Here is a 20,516-nt window from a genome sequence, read left to right as displayed (position 1 = left end):
TGGGCACTCCAAATCTTAAGGCTGGCACCTGAGAGATAGACCCTCAAAACATCTGACTTTGAAGACCAACAAGGCACATCCCATGAGACCCACAGGGCTGTGGTGAACTGAGGAACAGCTCTTAAAGGGCCTGTGCACAGACTCACCTGTCCCAGGGCCAAGTGTAGAAGCAGCCCTTTGAAAAGCACTCTGACTTTTTGTGAAAGAGACTCACTTCCCAATTTTAAAGCATTCATCTGAGGAACAGGGGCCTGCTGGAATACTCCCCAGGGACAGAGGCTGGCAGGTGCCATTTTCCTGCTCTCTCTCTGCCTTGATAAAACTGAAAGGTGCCATCTTTTTTCCCCTTTTTCCTTTCCTGCAGGTGACAACTTTGTGCTCCAGCCAGCTGGCTCCTTCTTCCCTGCTCTTCCTCTGTCTTGCTATATATATATATATATTTTCTTCTTCTTTTTCTTTTTTCTTTTCCCTCTTTCCCTTTATTCAAATGGTGTCATCTTTGCACTCTTCCCACCGTCTCACTCAGCCAGTAAGCATCATCTTCACACTTTCCTTCTGATGTGCTCCAGAGAGCCAGAATCTCCAAGACAGGAGATCCCATTTTTGTGGCCTCCACTCAGGGGATGCTCCTTGATCACCTGGCTCTGGAGGCCAGGAGGGATTTCTTTTCTGGGTCCCATGGGACTGTAACAATTGGAGAGACAGTTCTTGGCAGGATACCACCACCAGGATGTACCACTACACATCAGACTGAGACACAGCCCCAGCCTTTACATGAAAAAGGCCTATTTGCTAGTAGGGACAAGACTTAAGAGCAGGCTTCAGGTTCAGCACACATCTAGAGGCTACGGATGTGCTCTCGGGGAAGGTAGGCTGGGGGTGCCATCTCTCCACCCTCACTCTGCCTTACTACAGTTCACTGGTATCTCCCAGAATGGAGCTTGTACACTTATCTGAAGCACTGTTTTCTTGTGACTGCTCCCCAGGGAACACCTTCAGATTGCTTGCTTCTGGGGCGCAGCAGGGCTTACACTTGCAATCTCACAAGACTAAATATATTTGCATTCTTTAAAAGCTGTTACCAAGTTTTCTGGCTTCCTATCAACCTGAATCTAGGTGCTGCCTGAGATCCTCCACTTTGGGTTGCTCATTTGTCTTGGCACACCCTCAACTGCTGGGATGCTGTGCCAGGTCTATTAAAAATAAACTGCTTAGACAATCACAAAGGTTTGAGAGGAACCAAGAGTAGACAGGGTTAAATGACAAGGTTCATCTGTCTGTCACACAGCTCTTCAAGACTGGGAGATGTGGCTATTTCACTTAATGCATAGAAACCAACACAGAGAGTCAAGCAAAATGAAGAAAGAGAGGACTATACTCCAAAAAAAGAACAAAATAAAACCTCAGGAAAAAATCTTAATGAAATGAACATAAGTAATTTACTTGATAAAGAGTTCAAAGTTATGGTCATAAAAATGCTCACTGAACTCACAAGGAAAATGGATGAAAACAGTGAGAACTTCAACGAAGAAATAGAAGATATAAGAAAGTTCCAAATAGAAGTCACAGAACTGGAGAATGCAATAACTGAACTTAGAAATACAGTAGATGAAGCACAAGAAAGAATAGGTGAACTCAAAGACAGGTCAGAGGAACTCATCCAATCAGAGAATAAGGAAGAAAAAAGAATGAAAATAATGAATATAGCTTAAGGGATTTATGGCACATCAAATGGAATAACATTCACCTTATAGGAACTCCAGAAGGAGAAGACAAAAGCGGGCAGAAAACATTTGTAGAAATAATATCTGAAAACTTTTCCTAACCTGGGGAAACAAACAGACATCCAGATACAGGAAGCCCAGAGAGCTCCAAAGCAGATCAACCTAAAGAGATCCATACCAAGAAATATTAAAATTAAAATGGCAACGTTAAAGATAACAAGGGAATCTTAAAATCACCAAGAGAAATACAACTTGTTATATACAACTTGTTATACAACTTGTTATATAACTACATCAACCTAAAAAGCTTCTACACAGAAAAATAAACAATCAACAAAATGAAAGGGCAAGCTACAGAATGGGAGAAAATATTTGCAAATCATGTGCGTGATAAGGTGTTAATATCCAAAATATATAAGGAACTCATACAATGGCTATATATCTATATATCTATATATAGATATATAGATATAGATAGATATAGATTTTCAAACAATTCAATTAAAACTTGGGCAGAAGAACTGAATAAAAAATTTTCCAATGAAGACATCCAGATCACCAACAGGTTCATGAAAAGATGCTCTACATCACTAATCACCAGGGAAATGCAAATCAAAACTACGAGATATCACCTCAAAGAGACTAAGAGGTAACAAATGTTGACAAGGATGCAGAAAAGGAAACCCTTGTGCACTGTTGGTGGGAATGTAAATTGGTACAGCCGCTATGGTAAACAATATGGAGTCTCCTCAAAAAATTAAAAAGAAAACTACCATACATTAGCAATCCTGCTTTGGGTATATAGATATCCAAAGAAAATGAAATCACTATTTCAAAGAGATATCTGCATTCGCACGTTCATTGCAGCATTATTCACAATTGCCGAGAGATGGAAACAACCAAAGTGTCCATACATGGATAAATGGATATAGAAGATATGGTATGTACATAGATGGAATATTATTCAGACATGAAAAAGAAGAAAATCCTGCCACTTGCAACAACATTTATGGATCCTTGGGGCATTATGATGAGTGAAATAAGTCAGAGAGAGAAAAATAAATACTGTATGATATAACTAAATTGTTGACTCTAACACAGCCAAACCCAGAGAAACAGAGAATAGAATGGTTGTTGCCAGGGGTTGGGGTTGGGGGAAATGGGGAGATGTTGACCAAAGGGTAAAATATCCAGTTAGCACATGAATTTCTGGGAATCTAATCTACAGCATGGTGATTGCAGTTAACAGAACTGTATTATATACTTTAAAGTTGCTAAGAGAGTAGATCTTAAATGTTCTCACCAAAAAAAAAAAAAAAAAATGGTATTTATGCGAGGTAACGGAGTTGTGTTAACTAGCTCCGCTGTGGTAATCATTTCACAACATGTAACATACCAACAGGTTGTACACCTTAAACTTACACAATGCTATATGTCAATTACATCTAAATAAATTTAGAAAAAATACAGAAAACAGACTGTTGCACAACATTCAAGCAAAAATACTAGTTTTGGACTGCTTTTTCTTGAATTTAGTCATTGTTCCTTCTTGAATCTGTTTTGTATCACATGACAGCAGACTCATACAGGCAGCTTACTTCTGATCAGGCGCAGCCAAAAAGAAGCAACTGATGGTATATGGGAGTTTAGGGATAAGCTACGAGATTTCTCCCTTCCTTCCTCTACTTTGTGAAGATTCTCCAGCAGCAAATGTGTAACTTCCACGGCTCCAACTCCAATGAGACAAAACTGGTATGGTCTGACATTGATGATCATTTAACCTGGCCCTGGACTCCTTTACAACCCTCTCCTTAACTTTGCCTTTCCAGCATAGGGGTACAAGTAAATTCCTGTTCCTACTAATCACTCCATTATCTAGGTGGCCCTTCTTTACTTCTCAGAAGTTTCATCACTGGTGTTCTTAATACCCTGTATTAAATTTATTTGCAAAGACTTGAAACAATTTCTATTTTATTTGTTATGGGCAAATACAGTATAACAGAATTTCCAAATATTAAAAAAATTAGAAGACACATGAAATCTCAAAATGGGGAAATGTTAGCCATGTTTAGGAAGAAAATGTACTAATATTATTGGAGGAGAGAATTCAGGAATTGGAATATAACACTAATGAGTTTGGAAGGTATAAGACTGTGGAGAAGTTTGAATGGTGGGCTTCATGCCACAGGAAATAGGGAGTGATTCAAAGTTCTATAAAGATTGTGCTCACTCCAGCAGCACATATACAAAGTTTCATAAGATTAATCTGAAAGTGGTAGGCAGTTTGGAGTAAGTGATGGAGTGATGTCAAAGAAAAATTGCACCAGATGGTTAAACAGGCAAGGAGTACTTTACTCAAGATGATTCTGTAATAGGGGAGAGAGACTGAACTCCGTTCTGCTGAAACAAAAGGCATGGAAGTTTTTAGATGCCAGGATGAGCTGTAGGAAAAATAGTAGAGGATGCTGGGGAAGAGGTTGGTCAATATAATTAGACCATCTCTGTTTGCTTTGGCTCTTATCAAAGTTAGGCTCCTATACTCCCCACAGAGACTGGGAACTAGGGGCAATACCTTTCTTGAAGGTTATATTTTCAAAGAGCTGACTCCCAGATCCTTGAGAAAGACATTTCTGGGTTGGAAAATTATCAAGTGACTAGGAGAAAATTTACATCTCAAAGGGGCAGAGAAAGAATTTATAATTTCAAGTTTCTTAAAGTAAATGTTTTCAGAAAAGGGAGGTTAGAGGCCTATGGTAAAGAAAAATCCTGTCTGAAGTTTAGCCAAACTGAGGGAAACATTAAGGCCATCTTGATCAGTAGTTAAAATTAGCATTACCTTCAGGAAGGTTATTTTATAAAGAAAAGCAATGCTTTAGAAACTTTCTCAGAAGAATCAAAAGTAACTGTCTGCTAGTTAGATACAGGTCAGGAATAATGAGAAAGGGCAGTTACAAGGTAAACTCAACTAATGTTCTCTGCGTTGTAGCTTTAATAAAGATGAAATAAGTAGAAAAAATATAATCCATTGGTACACGGTGACAGCCAGTTGGATGGATTGCCCAATTAGAAATACTTCTTTATTTTCTAGTCATTATCAGTCAAGGATTAACAAACCGACTTTTATTAGATATACTTCTGTCTAGGGATTGAGAAATATCAATTAATTAAACTTAATCACTACTTTATTTCTGTGAGATTTTAAAAAATATACTTTGGGGAAAAGTAATGGAAGAGTGATATAGCACTGAAACATTGAAGTGAATGACATAATAAGATCCTATCTTTCTCAATTTAAGGAGAAAAAAAGGGAGGGCAAAAGAAATGGGCAGAAAGTAAGTTTACCTACCAATCATTGTGTCAAGTGTTTTCATATATTTATCTAATTTAATACTCACAAAACAATGAGACATAAGGAAGATATTTATCCCATTCCATAGATGAAACTCTGTTTACAAAGTAATATATCAACCATTTGTAGAGCTGATCCTTGAATTTAAGGCCTTACGTCTGTTGAAATGCAAGAGCCAAACCCTGCTAATACAAGGTGCTTAGAATAGGTAGACTTCAGTGAGCAGGAAAATTAGAGCATGCGTGAACTGATGACAAGTTTTGCTGATCTAGTAGCTTTGTGAGATTTGTCTAGATTCAAAGGCCCTTGCTCTACTAAACCATCAAATTAGAGGTGGTCTCCTTCTTAAACAACCAATATGTGCAGAGCTATTCAGATTTTGGGTCATGGTATTGTTTCAAGGATTAACTATTATCACTGGCTTTTCAAATTTTAACTTTAGAAAGTCCTTGCTTTTGTTGGAAGCAATGTTAAATTTGGATGCAGTTGTTTGCAGGGATGAAACTTGGTCGCCCTCTGGAGGCTATTCTCAGGTCCGACTAGCATACCTTAATTTTGAGAAAGAAGTCAGGTCTTAACAATTTAACAACTCATTTTAAATGTGTGGAAATTATGTATATACATTATACTTTTTTAGAAGTTACAAAACATTGAGTTCAAAATGCTCAAAATATTTTAAAATGCTGAATTAAACGTTTTATGGCATAGCATGTTTTGAATTCCTGTTCTCCCTTTGGAAATGGAGACGGTCATCATTCTCCTTTTATCATGCAATATCTATAGTGGGACTAAAACCGTTATTTTTCCTCCCCTATTATAGAAACACATGGGCAATTAGTTCTATAAATTGAATGATAAAACATATGACACAATACTATACACTCAATTACTACCAAGATCTTTCATTTTAAGTTTTAAAAAACAATCTCTAAATTTCCAATTAAAAAAATTTTTTTTCTTTCTCTCAGAGATAAAACATCAGAGCTTACAAGAACCCTTAAAAACAGAATGGCTCAAAGGATAAAAATGTTTTGCTCCCTAGTTCATTCTTGTTCAGTTTTCTTGTAGAAGGTGTATTATACCAGTTAGTGTAAGTTACACAAGCAAAGTTCTTGCCATACATTGGTGACAGCTTTTCTACATAAAGTAAGCAGTTAAGGGGCTTCCCTGGTGGCGCAGTGGTTAAGAATCCACCTGCCAATGCAGGGGACACGGGTTCCAGCCCTGGTTCCCGAAGATCCCACATGCCGCGGAGCAACTAAGCCCGTGCGCTGCAACTACTGAGCCTGCGCTCTAGAGTCCGTGTGCCACAACTACTGAAGCCCGCGCACCTAGAGCCCATGCTCCGCAACGAGAAGCCACCGTGATGAGAAGCCCGCACACTGCAACAAAGAGTAGCCCCCACTCTCCGCAACTAGAGAAAGCTCGCGTGCAGCAACGAAGACCCAACACAGAGCCAAAAATAATAAATAAATAAAATTTTTTAAAAAAGTAAGCAGTTATGAGCTGCTATAAACCTACTGTTTCTTTACTTGATTTAAATGAATTTAATTCTTTAAATAACTGAGCAGGTAGAGAATTTAGACTCAGCCATTATTAGAGGTACCTTATACAACCAAAGTGGTATAAAAACCCTGTAACATGAAAGTGTTGTGGAGGTCCTTCTGGTCTTCTGAGACCGGGACACCTGTACCTTTATGTCCCATTTATAAATGTTCCTCTATAATGTTTGGGATGCTGAAATATTTGATGAGATAGATACCTCATGCCTATTACATGCCTTCCCTATATCTCTCTCAACTACATCCCTCTAATGAGTTGGTGCAGCTCCAAGGCTCTATCCAGTAACAAGGTAGTGTCAGGCAGTGCTTGTTGTACTCACTGGCTTTTAATCCTCCAACTGCCTTGTAATCTCCTCCTTCACACCTTGATGCTTAGAAATGGCATATTTCCTGAGGAAGAGGTTTCTAGGGAGTCCTGTATACTTGCCTGAAATGGGGACAGGAGGATGGAGGAACAGAAGGGAAGATATAGGGAAGATGAACGGATTTTTTTTAATATAAATTTTTCTGCCATAAAAACTATAGGTACCAAGCAAAGCAATCAGGGAAATTTATATTCATGCATTAATTTACCACTTACAACGATGAGTAGATAGAGAACATTACATAGATTAAGGAAGTATCTAGGAGGTAAAATGGATAAGGTTGATAATGGATAGGATATAGTGGCTGATGCGAGAGGCTGAACTCAAGGATTATTGTTAGGTGCCTGGTTTATACAACTGGGTGAATGGTGTCACTACACACTAAGACAAATGAAAATGAAGGAGGAGAGATTCGGCAGTTTAGGGAGACCATGAGTATTTAGCTTTATGTATATTTTAAATGAACAGATTTAGATGTTAATTAGGCAACTGGATTTACAGAATTCAGATTAGAGGTCTCAGGTACAAAAAATGTCCAAACTTTATGGAGTTCATAACTGAAGCTGTGTGTTTCTGTGAAATCATATTATGAGTTCTAGAGTGAGAGGACATAATGGCTTAAAACTGAATTTTGAAGAATTTCAACATTTAATGTCTGAGGAAAAGGATACGTACCTGCAAAGAAGATAGAGAATGAACTGCCGCAGAGATTAGAAGAAAACCAGAGGAGTTTTGGGGTCAAGGAAAATCAAGTCTCAAAGACAGAAGCAAATCCTACTTGCGGGTCAAGTAACTAGGAGATAAAATTTTCACATCGCATCCATGGATTTGGAAATAACTTATGAAGTACCTTTTTATTGGAGTAATAAAAGATGGATTCGATTGGGAGTGGGTTGAAGCATGAGAAGGAAGTCATAAAGTGAAGATATCAAATATAGATAAACATTTTTAAACAGCTTTATGGAGGTACAACTGATGCACAAAAAATGGCACATGTTTAATGTATACTATTTGATGAGTTTGGACATATGCATAAACCCATGAGACAATTAACACAATCAAGGTAATAGACATATCTGTCCCCTCCAAAAGCTTCCTTGTGTCCCATTTTTTCTGTGTGTGGTAAGAACACTTAACATGAAATTGACCCTCTTAACTAATTTTAAGTGCTTAACACTATTCTTAACTACAGACACTACTTGTACAGCAGATTTCTCGAATTTATTCATCTTGTATAACTGAAAATTCATACCTGTTGAACAACAGCTCCCCATTTCTCCCTTTCCCCAGCCCCATGGCAACCAACCAACATTCTATTCTCTGCTTCCATGAAGTCTGATTATTTTAGATACCTCATATAAATGGAATTAGGCAGTATTTGTCCTTCTGTGACTGGCTTATTTACTTAGCGTATTGTCCTCCAGGTTCATCCCTGTTGCCACAATGGTAGAACCTCCTTCTTCTTTTAAAGTTGAAAATATTCCATTGTAAATATATACTACATGTTTTGAACCATTCATCTGTCGATGGACATTTTGGGAAAAGCTTCTTGACATTGATCTTGGCAATGATTTATTGGCTATGACACCAAAAGCACAGACCACAGAAGCAAAAATAGACAAGTAGAACTACATCAAAATAAAAAGCTCCTGCACAGCAAAGGAAACAACCAACAGAATGGAAAGGTAACCAATGGAATGGGAGAAAATATTTGCAAATCATGTATCTGGTAAGGGGTAAATCTCCAAAATTTATAAGGAATTCCCACAACTAAGTAGCAAATAAACCAAATAACTCGATCAAGAAATGGGCAAAGAACTTGAATATACATTTTCCAAAGAACACATATGAACGGCCAAAATGTATATGAAAAGGTACTCAGCATCGCTAATCATCAGGGCAATGCAAATCAAAATCACGAAGAGATATCACCTCACACCTGTTAGGATGCTTAGTTTCAAAAATACAAAGGTAACAAGTACTGGAGAGAATATGGAGAAATTGGATCTCTTTTTTTTTTTTTTTTTTTTTTTTTTTTTTTTTTGCTGTAGGTGGGCCTCTCACTGTTGTGGCCTCTCCCCTTGCAGAGCACAGGCTCCGGACGCGCAGGCTCAGTGGCCATGGCTCACGGGCCCAGCCGCTCTGCGGCATGTGGCATCTTCCCAGACCGGGGCACGAACCCGTGTCCCCTGCATCGGCAGGCGGACTCTCAACCACTGCGCCACCAGGGAAGCCCGATATTGGATCTCTTGTACACTGTTGGTGGGAATACAAAATGGTATATAGTCACTATGGAAAACAGTATGGAGGCTTCTCAAAAAATTAAAAATAGAACTATCATATGATTTAGCAATCCCACTTCTGAATGGATATATGTATATATATATGTATATATGTATGTGTGTGTGTGTATATATATATATGTATAAGAGAACTGAAATCAGGATCTCAAAATGATTGCACTCTCATGTTCATTTAAGCATTATTCACAATTGCCAAGATATAGAAAAACATTTTCAAGAATTATTTTAAAAACTGTGCCTTTGAAGAAGAGATAGTGTGGTAATTAGTAACAGAAGTCAGGTGGAGAAAGGTGAGCTTGGTTTTGCTTTTCTTTTTTGCTTTACTCTTCTTTATTATTTTTCCCAATTTGGAAGATTTTAGAATGTTGAAAAAAGATAGTGGAAAAGATCCAGATTAGAGAAGGTATTGAACAAAATAAGGATCCTTAGAGAGTGCAAGGTGATGCAATCCAAATCAGGAGTAAGGGAATTGGGTTTAGTAGGAATAGAGCTTCTGTTCTGTTAAATTACCAAAGGAGATAAAGATGGCAGCAGATGTAGTAACTCTATTATGTTAATTAACAGGAAAGTTCTCCTAATGTTTTTTCTTTTCTTTTCTGTGAATTAAAAGAGATTATCTCCTGATATTATAGCAAATGGTGGGGACATGCCATTTAAGAATAGTGCAATAGCTGAATCACTTTGTTATACAGCAGAAACTAACACAACATTGTAATGCAATTATACTCCAATAAAGATTAAAAAAAAAAGAATAGTGCAGAAAGAGAGAACAAAGTGTAAAGAGTGGGAAATGATGGGTCCAGATTAATGTAGCAGAATTAAAGGGCAATATTAAAGGACCTTTTAGGTTAGTGATCGTGAATTTATAAAGGAAACAATCTAAACTATTATACACTTTACTTGGGAAGACTTTGAAAGCTGGAGATCAAGAAAAGAGAAAGCAATGGTTTGGGTTGATCCAGCATAATTAAAAGACACTGGAACAGGGCTAGGGACGAACACACTATTAGATAATGGACATTGGAATGTAAGAGAGTAAGGAGAGATACAGAGGCAGTATCAGGAGAAAGCAAGGGAGTAAACAGACTTGCGTCAAAGTACTATCATAGTGGTGGGGTATTTGAACAAGTGAACTGGAATGTGAGAAGTTATTGTAAAGGGATGGCATATTTGTGTGAATAATTTTTAAAGACTATTTCTCTTTTTCCAGCTCTGATTTTTATTTTAGAGGACTGACTCCTGAAAACTCGGTTTCCCAGGATTCACTGACAACTAGCTTCCAATTAATTTTGAGTAAAGGAAGGACTGGTGAGAGTTTGGAGGAAGGGGATAGGGGAGAACCCAGAATGCCCTCTTTCTTTGAGTTGTACATACAACTGAGGCTTCGTCTCCCTCATGCGTCCAATTCCTGCTCAAGGGCTTCTCCCTCCATGTTCCCAGCACCCACCAGCAGTCTCTACATTCATTCCAGTTCTGCTTAGGGGATTCAGTCTTTCCAAACTCTAGGTTGCCTTCCTATTTCATTTGACTCCAGCTTTTATAACTTTTGAAACAAGCTCCTTTTATTAAAATCTACTTTCTAAACTTCCTGAAGCAGATTTCCTGTCCTGCATGAGTAATCCCAGGAAAAAGATGCTCAAGATGGGACTCTGGAATAAGGTTTTGAGCTTGAATGTAATAGTGACTCCATTGCCAATGCAAAGACAAGTGCTTCTTCCGAGTAGTGGAAGCAATAAATAAATTACCAGCAATATTTGCTTTGAACATATTGCCAGTTGAAGACAATACTTTTACATCTCAAGCGGCAGCTGATTTTGTCTATTACAGCAGTAATACCTACAAGCACCATGGGGACCATTAGCTGCTTCTTATAGCACCAGAGAGCTTACAAAATGAAAATGTTTACACTTAATGTTAAAAGGTGTTAGGTGTTTAAACTCTCAGATCGAGGCATGGGAAGACACAGAGAGCCACACTGAGGGCCTTAAAATTTTCTCATGTCTTAGAGCCACACAGCAGACATGGCTGAGGATCAAGTTTCAAATCTAAAAGTGTGGGTTGCAGAATTAAAATGCAAGTTCAACGTACATCTGTGCTAAGCCTCACAGATTAATATCAGGACATTGATCAGGAAGAGTTGGGTATTAAGATAAGGATATATTGAGTATTTAGGATAAGTGCAGGTAGGCAGACTCAGATTCATATGAAAATTTTTAACCCAAATCTTCCTGTGGTTTCCTCGCCAAAGGAAGCCACCCTTCTTCCTCCCCATTTGAGGAAACTAACTTTCCCTTACTTAACATATCTCTAAAGACCTCATCTAAATAGGTTAGTTTTCAAGGAAATTTCTACTTTTCTCAAGACCCACCCACATCAGCACTTATTGCATCCTAATAACTACAGTCAGATTCTACCAGGCCCCAGTAGGCAAGTATAATGTCCACCCTGGTAGGAGTTAGCATATACATCAAAAGAAATGCTATATCCTGCTAACGTGTATCAGCAGAAACCTGTAGAATGTGTGTGTGGCATATGTTTTTTTGGGGTTTTTTTGTTTGTTTTTTTGCGGTACGCGGGCCTCTCACTGTTGTGGCCTCTCCCGTTGTGGAGCACAGGCTCCGGACGTGCAGGCTCAGTGGCCATGGCTCACGGGCCGAGCCGCTCCGCGGCATGTGGAATCCTCCTGGACCGGGGCACGAACCCGTGTCCCCTGCATTGGCAGGTGGACTCTCAACCACTGTGCCACCAGGGAAGCCCTGGCATATGTTTTATAAGTGCTAGACTGAGAAAGATGGAATATAAAGTTGGAAGGGGTTGAATTTATTATAAAGAACATACCTGAGATTCAAAGTATTAGCTCTAGCTGATGGAATTGGCTCTAATCGTTGGCCTGTTTGGCTGACTGAAACATAGATTCAATAATCAGCAACATTCAAAGAGGGCAAGATGCCATAATTTATCTGACAGAATGTAGACAAAGGAATCCATGTACTTAAAATGAGAATGTTGGAGTGGATTAATTATGTAAAACCCACTCAACTATCCCACAGTTATGCCCCCACAGAGGTCATCGATAACATTCTTCTTCAAGACGTTAAGACATTCTTTGATGAGACAAATACAAGCATCCTTGAAAACCTCTGTGGCATCTGTCTTCTGTGGGCTAAAGATGACAATGCGGGATAGCACCAATGAAATGGCCCCCGTGCTTTTAACAGGAATATGGGGTTACAGAGTAGCAGAGGTTAAGTGGTAGCATTTAATATGAGAAACAAGGTGAGTGCAATTATCATAAAGGTCAGCAGGGCAGAGTGGCAGTATTTTGACCCAAAGTGACTTCCAGCAGTAACAGATTAATCACATTTACACTGGGAATTACATTGATGAGCAGGCTTGAACTGTATAAATGAAAATAAAATTCAAGCACAATGAGCCGAAACCTGCATTGATTTTCCAGGAATGAAAATTACAGCCTCGCCCAGACCTAAACCAGAGATCAGGTGGCTACAATAGCTTCAGGAACTTTGCTGCAACACTGTCAAAAGTATAGAGTGTGATTTTTTTTTTTCTCCAGGTCTACCTCAAAGGGGTTTACAGTTTTCCAGGGGGAATGTTTAGAAAGAAAAGTGGAAAACTCAGAATTTTTCAGAGATTATTAAGATAAATTTACACACCTGAGGTTCCAAAACATCACTGTGGTCTTCAGGTCATAATAGGGCTTATGGAAGCCATGTGATAATTGAAATTTTGACACAAGTTCACCTCACTAGAAATCCTGTGCAGTGACCTACACTATATTTCCCCATATCTGAATGTATTTTTGGAGTACACATACTTGGAAAATGACAGAACTCTCAACCAAGGTAAGTGCTATTAAGAACGGCTACTGCCTGACATCCATTAGGCTAGCTATTATTAAAAACAATAATAAATAACAAGTATTGGCATGGATGTGTAGAAATCTGAACCCTTCTCCATTGCAGTTCCTCAAAAAATTAAACAGAATTACCATACGATCTAGCTATTCTACTTCAGAGTATATATCCAAAGGAATTAAAAGCAGGGACTTGAACAGATGTTTGTAATTTCATGTTCTTAGCAGCATTATTCACAATAGCCAAAAGATGGAAACAACCTAAATGTCCATCAACAGAGGAATGGATAAACAAAATGTATATATACATACAATGGAATATTAATGACCCTTCAAAGGTAAAATATTCTGACACACACTGCTATACGGATGAACTTTGAAGACATTATGCTAAATGAAATAAGCCAGAACCGAAAACACAAATACTGTGATTCCAGTCATATGAGGTACTAGAGTAGTCAAATTTATATAGACAGATAATAGAATGGTGATTGCCAGGGTCTGGGTGCAGTGATGAATGGAGAGGTGTTGTTTAATGGGTACAGAGTTCCAGTTTGGGAAGATGAAAAAAGTCCTGGAGATGAATGGTAATGATGGTTGCACAACAACGTGAATGTACTTAATGCCACTAAATGGTACACCTAAACATGGTTAAGGTGGTAACTTTTATGTCATGCATATTTGGCCACAACTGGAAAAAAATACATAGGAAAGGCCAAGTGGAAGCTCCTGGAACTGTCCCTACATGAAAACAATACCAAAAAATAGCAATAGCACATATCTGGGGAATTTGCAGAGACTAAAATAACCATGCAGATGGGAATCTCCATCACCTGCCCCATTTAAATAATCTGTTTGGCCTGTAAAAAAGGCAAATAAGTCATGGACAATGATTGTTGATTATCATAAGATAATGAGGTACTAATTCTAATCAAAGCTGCTGGATTTTATGGGCCTTTTTTTCCTGGAACAAATCAAAACATCTCTAACTCCCGATATACAGCTATTGATCTGGTGAATAGTTGTCTCCACATCAAACAGCAAAGATAATGGAGCAGTTCACTTCTATCTGACAGAGACAGAAGTACACTCAAACTTTGTCTTACTTGAGTGCTATGCCAAGTCTCCCGATGTCTATAATATTATAGTCCATAGGGAGATTAGTCATCTGGATATCACAAAAGCATTATGATAGTCCATTGTATTGATGAGTTTATGGTGATTGGACATGAGGAAAAGTAGGGGGTACTCAAGTTGTGTCAGTAAGATACATAGATGTCAAAGAGTTGGAAATAAACTCCATGAAAATTTAGGATGTCAAATATATCACAGCCTAAGTATGATAATGCACACAAACAGAAACCAACCTCCAGAAAGCACTGAAGATCATGCTGATTTGTTTTAAAGATGGAGGCAGCACACAGCTAGGATTCCGAAAGATTTGTTACACACTCCCTTTCCTAAATCCCATTCCTGCTAGTGACTGCTCTCTCCTTTTACCTCTTCTCTCCTGTCCTCACCCTTCCTTTATTGTTCCCTATCCTTCTTACCCCTCTGCCCTCTTTCATTCTTCCTCATAGAGAATAGCCGGGGCTATTATTTGTATTCTTTACATTCTTTATATATCTCTCCCGTCCACCCCCCACCTCAACAAAGGCCTTGTACCAATTAAGAAAGTAAACATTTCAAGTCTTTAGAGTATTGAGAGGAGAAAGGTTATGGGGAAATAGCAAATCCTGACAATTTAAATATTCTCTATGTATCACATAAGTATATTTATCGTAAATAAATTCATACATGCAATAATAGTACAAATAGAAAATATTCACAAGCTACCAGACTGCCAAATTCTGCATGAGATACAAAATCACATACCTATACTATCTGCTTTTCAATTTATAATTAAAACCACGTTACCTCAGAATTTTAAAAATAGCATTTTGATAATTATAAAAAAAATTTATAACTACATTAAAATTTTAAATTTCTGCACTTTTAAAGACACCATTAGAAAATGAAAGGGCAAGCCACAGATTAGAGAAAATATTCATGAGATATAGATATATACATAACATAGACTGGCATCCAGGATATGTAAGATGATCTTACAACTCAATAGTGAAGTAGTATTTGGGGGAAATACTACTTCAGAATTATAAGAAACAAATATTTGTGTTTAAGCCACCCAGCCTATAGTATTTTTTATTGAGATATAGTTGAAATATAACATTATGTAAGTGCAAGGTGTACACTTGTTGGTTTGATACATTTGTATATTGCAGTATGATTACCACCAGTAGCATTAGCTAACACCTCTATCATGTCACACAATTATCATTTCTTTTTTTGTGGTGAGAATAATTATGATCTAGTCTCTTAGCAACTTTGAAGTTTATAGTACAGTATTGTTGACTGTAATCACTATGTTGTGCATTAAATCTCCAGGGCTTATTTATCTATCAATACCAGTTGCAAGTTTATATCATTTGACCAACATTTTTCCAATTTCCCCACCCCAAGCCCCTGGAAACCACCATTCTACTCTTTGCTTTTATGACTTTGGCTTTTTTAGATTCCATATATAAGTGATATAAGACAGAAAAAGACAGTCTATGGTATTTTTGTCATAGCAGACCAAACAAAGGAGTATTTGGGAGATGCCATATCATGTAAGCTTTTTAGTCAATGGTGAGAAATATTGATTTTGTTCAATTACAATAGGAGAGTGCAATGCAGAGTTGGGTTTGGAGGCTTAAACATGGGAGAAAAATGATCTAATTTAATTTTTAAAGATTATCTATGGGGGGAGGGCTTCCCTGGTAGCACAGTGGTTGAGAGTCCACCTGCCGATGCAGGGGACACGGGTTCGTGTCCCGGTCCGGGAAGATCCCACATGCCGTGGAGCGGCTGGGCCCGTGAGCCATGGCTGCTGAGCCTGCGCGTCCGGAGCCTGCGCTCCGCAACGGGAGAGGCCACAGCAGTGAGAGGCCCGTGTACCACAAAAAAAAAAAAAAAAAAAAAAAAGATTGTCTATGGGGAGTTTCCTATAGACAAATAAACAAGGATTCAAGAAGAAACTTTAGAAGGCCCTTTTTAAGAGTCCAGGTAACTGACAGCAGATTAAGGTGGTAAAAATAGAAAAATATTAACTAGCAATTAACTGAGAAATAGATTTTCAGGAACTAACCCCCACACATTTAGATAATTCATCTGAAATATGCTATTTGAAAATATAGCTTCTTAGGATGCATCATATCTCTGAAGGAAACGCTAAAATGCCAATGGATTGATAGTCCAAGCAATGAAGATTTACTGAGTGTGTGTGTGTGTGTGTGTGTGTGTGTGTGTTCCTCAACTGTCCTAGGTTCAAGGAAAGGCAAATAGAAATAAAACCTTCATGTTGGAATACTGTCCCACAGTGAGTAAAGGTATCATGTACTTTTAAAATTGTATCTATTTAAACAAAGCCTAATATAATGGGAAAAATAAACTAGACCTGGAATCAAAAGACCTGAGTTTGAATCGCAGCGTGATTAATTACCAGAATATTAAGTTCGGGCAAGTTGTCCACATTTGATCAATCTCAGGTTCCTTATTTACAAAATGGTAGGCTGGATGGAGTGATCACTAGGCTCCCTTCTTGCATGAGATTTTGTTATTCTACAACACCATATTGGTATTCTCATTAAAGTGAATTTCAAGTGTTTGGTCAAGAAGAGGCTCATTTACTTCTTTTTTTTTTTTTTTTTTTGCGTTATGTGGGCCTCTCACTGTTGTGGCCTCTCCCGTTGCGGAGCACAGGCTCCGGACGCACAGGCCCAGCGGCCATGGCTCACGGGCCCAGCCGCTCCGCGGCACGTGGGATCTTCCCAGACCGGGGCACGAACCCGTGTCCCCTGCATCGGCAGGCGGACTCTCAACCACTGCGCCACCAGGGAAGCCCTCATTTACTTCTTTTATTTCAAATTTAATAATAATGTAAGCCCTCATCCCATCAGGCAAAGAAGAAACTCTACCATTTGTCATCATTCAAGAATCCATTTCTTTCGTTAGGTCACATGAACATTCTAGAGGCTTAAAATAACCCTAGAAAGTGTGGTAGAGGCTCTGTATTTGGGCCTTAAACAAAAGATACATCTTGTTGAACTTTCATGGTGGCTTTAAATCTGCTGACTCTACTGCTTCACTGATAAACTGGAATAACAGGAAAACTGGTGGCTGAACCCATATTACTTGCATGAAGTGCATAACCCCTGTTTCTAAAATCTTTCTGTATCTCTGGAGACATGCCCTATTTTCACATCGCCATAGTGAATGTTTAAGTTTTCTGCTACATGAAGATATGTCCCTCTCTCCAGCCTCGGGGACATCTATCCCTCTTCCTTTGGAGTCTCAATGGCTCTCCTCTGTTTCCTCTCTCTCTCTCTCACCTAACATTATTCTTTCAAAGTATTTGTGCTTTTCAAAGAACAAAGGAAAATCGGTCAATTCCAGGAAACACCAGCTTTTCACCCTAACACAAATCTCCCCTGAAGTAATTAACAGCAAATGTTGACTACCATCTTGAAGTGGTGGTAATAGAGTTATTGGGGAAAACAAACACAAATTAAAGCTTCAATAAATTATACTGCCATAACTACAAAGAATTAGCTCTTCAAGAAAACAGATTTATATATCGACAAAATCCTTGTTTTGGAGCCTCCTCACCAAATAGCCTTAGTCTTTAGGGGAACAATCAATGATCTGAAATCTATCCCTCACCAAGCATACTTTGAAAAGTTCATTCTACTATACAGCTCATTAGATCGAACTTGCAATAAATCTTAACAGACTCAGAGAAGAAAATGTTTAAAGTGGTAAATTTTTCAAAACTTCACGTGGAGCCTGACGGTATTTCCAAAGATCTGATTCCTGCATTTCGCTTCAGATCATCCCCAATCATTAGAGAGATCTCCATCCAAAAGGTATGTGAATCTCCTATGTTCATGCTGCCATATCTGACTACATATATATTCTTATTTAACACACACAAAAACTCATGCACACACTGTCTCTCGCTCTCTCTCTCTCACATACACACACAAACACACACACACCCATCCCTTCAGTTCATATATTTGTAAACCTACATACTCTTTTTGTAACTGCAATTTATTTTTTAAATTCACATTGTTATTATGATCCACCCATGTTAATACACACAAAAACATTTCATTCAATTTACCTATTGTATAATATTACTTTTGAGAACAAACCATAATTTATCAATTACCTTTAAGAAGGGAATTTAGGTAACATCCACCTTATTATAAACAGCACTACATTAAGATTCCAATGCACATAGCTTCTAATGTAGATAAATAAGAATTTCCTTAATGATAGAGAGGCTGACCTTTCTTTTATAAGTTTCGTGGCCACCCAGATTTATTCTTTTGTGTTTTTATTTGTCCATTTGTCTATACTGCTGTGGAAATGTTTCAATATGAATGTCATATAATCTGTTCAGCTTTTCTTCATACTTTGTGATTCTTTAAATGTTGTCTTTAAGAAACCTTTCCCTAACCTGATTTCATAAAGCTATATCCATATTTTGCTCTTAAAGTATTCATGTTTTTTCTTTCATATTTAATTTTTGATTTGAACTGGAATTTATTTTCTCATTTCTTTAAGATAGGGGTCTAATCCTTCGTCCATATGAATTTCCAATAATCTCAACACCATTTATTAAAAGGTTCATCCTTTCTCCACAAATCTGTAATGTTACCACATTAGTCTTTTTTTTAATCTATCTATGTTCCTGGGCTCTATATTCTGTTCAATTTTGTTTGTCTATACCTTTGCTGTGCCAGTACCACACTGTTTTAATTAATATGACCTTAAATGTTTATATCAGGTAGCATAGGTTGCCCTTTCTTCATGTTTCTTAATGTTTTCATATCTTCTTCAAATTTTTTTGGCTACTTTCAACTCCCTACTTATACGTAATGGTCACCTTGGCTAAGACACGGTAACCAGACATTTGGTCAAACATTATTCATGATATTTGTGTGAAGAATTTTTTTAGATGAGATTAACATTTCACCCAATCAGTTGAAAGTCTTAATAGAAAAAAGACTGACGTCCCCTCAAAAAGAGGGAATTCTGCCAGCAGACTGCCTTTGGACTCACACTGCAATATCAGCTCTTCCCTGCGTCTCCAGCCTGTTGCCCTGCCCTGCAGATTTTTTGCACATACACATCTCCTATTGGCTCTGCTTCTGTTTCTCTGGAGAACTCTGCCTAATACACTTCTCTCCCATATAAACTTTAGATTTAGCTTGTCATGGCTTATGAAAATATCTTTTGCAATTTTCATTGTAATGGCAATGCATACACAAGTTAGTGGCATGGTCAATTATAAGATATTGATTCATTTTTACAAAGAATATTATAAAGTGTTCCATTTAATTTTTTACATCCTTTAAGAAAGCATCATTTTCTCCATGAATATTTGACTCACGTTATTATATTTATTCTCAAATACCTGCTATTTATTATTTTATTGTGAATGGTATTTTTACTTAATAGTAAAAGTATTAATGGAATAGTATTTACTAATAGTAGTACATTTTCTTACTGGTTGTTGCTAATATTTTAAAATCTTTTTGGTTTTTGTACGTCAGTCTTGTATCCAGCAAGTTCAGAGATTACAGATTTTCTTGTATTTTGTATGCAGACATTTTCCACCTCTTTTTTTGTTTTCAAATATATTTTCCACTGGCTTTTGCTTCTGTACATATAAGTTAATCCTGTGTTAATATTTTATTTGGAATAGCTTTATTGATCTCTATAAATGGATGTGTTGTATATTTTATTTATTTATTTATTTTAGTTTGGCTATTGTATATTGAAAAAGTGAGTATACCCTCTTGTTTCACTCTCTGAAAAATTTTATATAAGATAAAAGTTAATTTGATCCCTGAAGGATTTGCAAAGCACTTTTAAAATGTCTGGTCCTGCTGTTTTTGTTTGCTGATTTCTAGACATTTGACCAGACTATCCTATTCATGTAAAAGTTGTTAGTATACTATGTTTCTCTATTTCCTCTTAAGACAATTTTGCTCATTTTATTTTTTAATTCAAGTTTTTATAAATTTTCATATTAATGGCATAATACTCTTTACTTTATTCCTATAATTAGTAAAACTCCAAATATATGTAAGTAAAACCCCTATTCTTTCATAGTTTTGTTTGTGCCTTCCTCTTCTATGAACATAAACAAATACCATTCTTTATATTTTCAAAGAAACAAAATTGAAGTTTACTGATCCTCTCTATTGTCTATTTAGATCCCATTTTT

The 20,516-nt window shown here is 37.4% G+C and overlaps 1 long non-coding RNA gene and 1 pseudogene across 2 annotated transcripts in view; both read right to left on the bottom strand.

Annotated features, from left to right (window-relative positions):
* The window catches only part of LOC307055611 (centrosomal protein of 78 kDa-like), a 207,642-nt pseudogene that overhangs the window by 79,684 nt on the left and 107,442 nt on the right, over positions 1-20,516 (bottom strand). The gene's annotated exons all lie outside the window — the stretch shown is intronic.
* Positions 1-20,516, bottom strand: part of LOC307055803 — a 90,447-nt gene that overhangs the window by 987 nt on the left and 68,944 nt on the right. The window lies entirely within an intron of this gene.

This window comes from Hyperoodon ampullatus, assembly GCF_949752795.1.
Source record: "Hyperoodon ampullatus genome assembly, chromosome: 7".
Taxonomy (NCBI): Eukaryota; Metazoa; Chordata; class Mammalia; order Artiodactyla; family Ziphiidae; genus Hyperoodon; species Hyperoodon ampullatus.
The sequence above is the reverse complement of the archived record's forward strand: the minus strand, read 5'-3'. Positions and strand labels throughout refer to the sequence as shown.